Consider the following 5,834-nt stretch of genomic DNA (forward strand, 5'->3'; position numbering starts at 1 on the left):
AGCACCATTATTTTGACTTGAACCACTAGCTTTAGGGCATAATGTTGAAAAAAGTCATCAGATGCACCACTGCTAAAGAAAGTAAATGGTTGATTGCTTGAGAGACTCGTGCAATTATTACCATTTGAAAAGGGAGTAAAAAATGTTGAAGGCATACTACTAGGAGTTGGTGAAGAGGACAGATCAAAAGAATGAAGTGAAGAACTATAAAGGGCATCATATACCTTCAATGAGTGTTCAATTTTCTAGGAAAATGGATAGTTTTCATCAGTAATAGAGCTTAGACAGTTTTCCAAAATACAAATTTCATGAATGGCAGGGAAAATGTCTAAATTTTTTTAATTTTTTTTATTTGTTCACTTTTTGGAATCAACTTGTTATTCTCCAGCAAATAACCTACAGGTTGGCAAACAAAGGGTTGCATGGATTAAAGACCATCCCCAACCAATGACTAGGGGAGCTCAACAAATGAAGATGGTTGTGTCAAATGATAATGGTAACCTATTGCATCTAAACCTGGTGAATGTAATCCACCACCAAGCATACGAAAATTGTAAGATGGAGAAGACTGAGAAGGTTGAGTAGTAGTTGGTGATGATAACCCCAAAGATACAGAATTTTGCCTCCCCACCTCAGCCAATGCAGTACGAGTCATTACTTTCTTAAGTTCCACTCTTTTTCCCTAGAATGGAATGTAGTTCCTTTGTACGGCTTCATATGTATCTTTCTGCTTTTCAAATACAACAAAACCAATATGTTTCAAGACTTTTAGATCATTTTCCCCAATTCTTTTAACAATTTCAGATGCATCAATGGAGAATTCCCAGTCAACATCAAGGCTTGGACTCCATAAAGCTTCCTCTAGAGGCATCCTTGAATGCCAAGAGAGAAGGATTTTCCCACTTATTCAGAAGAAGATCAACACATTTATGAGAGTGATAAAAACTTGCAAAATGTAAACCGGAACATTGATCTGCCTCATCAACGACATCAACATCCACAGGTGTGAATTTTTCAGAATCTAAAAAAATGCCACAACATCTCATCAGAATCAAGCACACAAGCATAATGCAAAGGTCCTTTTTCTAACTTGAAAAATTCATCAGTCTCCATTGAACCATTTCTGTTACAAAAGACTCACAATTAAAGTTGTATTAAGTTATTAACACATGAATAAATATACATATGAACATAAATAAAGTTGTATGGAGGCAGTGTAACTATCTTAGTAACATGTATCTCCTTCACATTTGAAGTTGAATTTGAACTATTTATATGCTTGTGGGACTTTTTCTAGACCATTTCCCAAGTCGAATTTGTGGCCTGCTCAGATTCCTGTCCATTGGAAGAAGGGAATTGTGAGGAAGACTCTACTTGGAACTTCCGTGGAGCCTCTGCAACAATTTGTGAGAAATATTTAGCCATTGGAGGATTTCCAGGATGAGCAACAAGTTGCAAAGAAGATACATGTTTGGAAGTAGACAAACTGCCTAGAAGCATTGAATTAGTCCCACATGATTTCTGGGAATGTGAATACTTGAACCTTGTTAAATATTTCTTAATGGAAGACAAAATGCAACTTTGAGAAGTTATAATATTATCACATGCTTCATCAAGGAATTCTTTATCATGTAGACTCAACAACACACTCATCTCAAATGAATGTGCAAGCTAAATAGGCTTTTGATTTCTCAAACATTTTACATCTCTATTGGCTCCATGTCTGAGCAAGAGAGCAACACATGCAAGATGGTTATTCTTCACAACATAATGTAGAGGGGTCTCTCTTGTTCCTGTGAGCATGTTTATACTTCCCCCATGCTTATTTATTATTAATAGAGTGCTTCAAGGTGGCCATGACCTGCAGTTGTGTGAATAGGATTTGGTCCTGTATTGTTTCCAAATGTTACGGTAGCACCAACATCTAAAAGTTTTTCCACAACCGAAAAATTTACATTGCATCCACTGAGAGGAGTGTCTTGATATGTGTCATTGACTGAAGCAACATATGCTAACAAAACATCTAGAAGTGCATCATCATTTGCTTAGGCAACTCAAATCGAAGGAGGAAAATAATTTTTTGAATGAGCATTCCAACTTTGGACAAACTGGAGAATACATTCTATGATTTTTATTGTAAGTCTACAGTTACTCTATGGATCATAACCGTCCTTACTGTTACCAAATACCTTATCACAGTCCCTTGCTAGACTACCATGCTCTCATGCAGTTCCTGTTTGACTTGAATTTGTACAATATTTTAAATTTATTTCTTCCCACTCAACAATATCTTTCTTGAATTTTATTTTAGGATAATCATTTTCCTAGACACCCCAAATGTTCCTAGACTTCATTATTTTTGACACACCATTTTCCTCTAAATTAATTGTTTTTACATTTCATAAACTTTTGAGATTTTTCATCCGAGCTCAAAGGATGTGAAGAGGCTAGTACTATTCCTAACATATAATTAACTATTTTTTGTCTAGCTATCAGCATAAATAAAATCATCAAACAAAAAGGATGAGCAATCACAATTTTTGGATTTCTTTAGTGCATGTCAATCAAGTACCTCTTTAATGTATCTTCCATAATATTTTTCCTTGTTGAGAAGACTTTCTAATTTGATTATGTAAATTGATTGATATCCAGAGCTACATAAACACATGAAAATCCCCTTAGACAAGTAACATTATCGCTCCCACTCTCTGTTTCTATGTACATAATTTGATGCATCAGAAACTGCCAAGTTCGCATATGCACATTTACCAAAGATAAAATCATTACTTGAAAATAAGGTGCAGTATGAACATCATAATATCAATGCAAGAAAAAAACCCACATAACAAATAGTAAAGATTTATTATACAACTGTACTATAAGCTTTGGACAACCAAGCACCTAACCCGATCTTGAATAATATAGCTTCTGACAATGTTTTTTTCTTTATGTAGAAAGGATGGTTGGGAAGAACTTGTTAGGAGCATGTGGATGAGAGTCTGTACATGGGTATCAATGAGTGGAGATTACCAGCCATGGTGAGAACAAGGGTGTTCAATAAATATGGAGTTACATTTCACCAACTCAAATAAAGAAAAATATGACATCAAAATTTAAGAAAACAATCATAATCAAAATTAATGATTATAATTAAGCTTGAATTAAAGAATCCATTCTTGCTGACCATTCAAAAATTTTCTTTCGATGGAATCTCAAAACTGAAACTATATGTAATCTGTAAATTTGATCTAACATCCATTCCTACATCGGAATTTCACACCACTACTGCCAAAACAAAACTTGGTCTTCAGGGATCAGATGCAAGGGCACTCACACATAATTTTTTGTTGTCCTTACTAATTTGTAGTTCTCTTTTTCAGGCTCCATAGATCAATTCTGAAACAAAGTTCTAGATAGCAGAATTTGAAGCCTTGTATTCACTCTCATTAATAAATTCCAAATCTTTGACTTGTGAGTCTGAGGAATGTGGCCTTTATCAAGAATTAAAAGACCTAGACTCCTTGTAAGGTACCTTCCTATTTTCTTTGTCTCTTCAGACATTTTGGCATTTTCTTCATTGGTGAAAGTGTGAAATAAAGAGTAGCTTAGTATCAACACACTTTCCTTCTTATGCCACTCATGTAGCATTTTATGTTGTAAATAGTATAGACCTATCTAATAGGTACTTTACATGACATAGACATTACAAATCCTCTAAAATGGGACTCCCTTATTGTGAAGTCTCTTAATGGGATCAAAATATAAATGGAAATGTTAACATTCCACTTTTTAAACTCCCTTTTCCATGTATGGAGCATGATTTTTGGGGCAATGATTAATGGTTTGCATGCTAGAAAGAAACTTAGATAACTTTGTAGGAAACTTATAATCATGAGTGATTTTCCTGTCACAGGAGCATGAGAAATAATGAAACCTCCAACACGATCACTACATGATGATGCCTCCATTTCATTTGGGATTAATGAACCAACAATGTTTCTCCACAAGAATTCAAATCCCTGTTTTTGGTGAGCATTCATTTTCTCGTCCAACTCTAGAATTATTTTCCATACAGAATTGGGCTTCTCAGACAAATCATGAGACTGGAAGGATGGGAATCCCTTTAAGGAATCCAAAATGGAAATTTCCATGTCTCTAGAACAATTATCCTTGTGCACTTGATAGCTTGATATGCTTATGCTTCTTCTTGAATTCCATACTCCTTGTACGTTGAAAGGTACAAATGGAATATTAGCCGATTTAGGGTCAGAGAAGATGTAATAACATCCTTTTCCTATTTTGACCAAAATTTAACGACAAGCAAAACTATTTTTGATGTCCAATGACAAAGTATCCATATCATGTGTTTACTTACAAATGGATCAAAGATGTTATTTATCTCTACTTCATCCAAGACAAACTCACACCCATCAATGCACAAATGATTGTCTTCATCTTCTGTATTTACTTTCGTCGAGTAGCCAGGTATTGTTGTGTTTCTTGAGTCCTATGTCAATCAACTAATGGAATACTATCAACATAAACAAAATAATCAAACAAAAAGGATGAGCAATCACAATTTTTGGATTTCTTTTGTGCATATAAATCTTTTACCTCTCTAATGTATATTCCTTGTTGAGAAGCCTCACTAATTTGATTATGCAAATAGATTGATATCAGAGCTACATAAACACAAGGAAAGTCCTCGAAGAATTAACATTATCTCTCCCACTCTCTGTTTCTATGTACATAATTTGATGCATCAGAAACTACCAATTTCACATAAGCACATTTACCAAAAATAACAACCATTACTTGAAAATAAGGTGCGATATGAACATCATAATAGTAATGCAAGAAAAAAACCCACACAATTGAATTTGAATTTTCTTGCCATCCACCTCCTATAGAAAACAAAAATAGAATATTAAATTTTTGGTTTGAAACTAGATAATACTCCCTAATATACAATGTTGTGATTCTCTACTTTCCCATAATTGATAACGATGAGTCTCATAAGATAAATGTTTGCAAGACACCGCTGCAACCTCCATATCCTCCAATAACAATCCCAAGAAAAATAAAAAGCATAAATGATTTTGTAGATGGAAAAATAAATAGGTATACTTTCCCATCCAAGAGTCGATATATGAAATTAATCAACACTTCATCTTCAAAGCCAAGAATCCAGTGGCTGTATTGGCTATCGAAGGCGTAATAAAATCCATGTTCACTTTTGTCATATCAACCTGCATGTTCAGGTGAAGCAATAAACTAAAATCAAATGATGGTTATATATTAAAATAAAAGAATAAAAAAAAATAGCAACATCACACTCGTTGCTTCAAACTACAACTTGAAATAGGAACATCTTAGTGATGTGAACACAGAACATCTTAATGATGTGAACGCAAAGACATTCATGAAAATTCAATATATTCAACATCAAGAAGAAAAAAGGAACCTTATATTTTGAGTTTTAAACAAGATATTGAAATCATAAATAGAAGGAACCTCTGCTAAAAAATTAAAATCAATAATCATGAATGAAAAAATTCTTTAAGCCCCATTTTCCTTTGGCTATATAACTCTGTAACACAAATTCAACCCTTATCCCACTTGGTTAAATATGCTCTATGTAAGTAAGGGGTGACAGGTGTTGAAGGAATACTCTACAACCCCAGAGGAAACAAAGAATTATCTCATGCTCATGGGGTCTTCAAATTTCTACTAACAACTAGGAAGAAGAATATGCATTGTTGCAAGGACTGAGATTATCATCAGATGGCTATTTCATGACTAAACATGATAGAAATGCATCTAGAATGATACAT

This window comes from Pinus tabuliformis, chromosome 3_1 (assembly GCF_031772625.1).
Source record: "Pinus tabuliformis cultivar Carrire ecotype Pingquan chromosome 3_1, CPIR1, whole genome shotgun sequence".
Taxonomy (NCBI): domain Eukaryota; kingdom Viridiplantae; phylum Streptophyta; class Pinopsida; order Pinales; family Pinaceae; genus Pinus; species Pinus tabuliformis.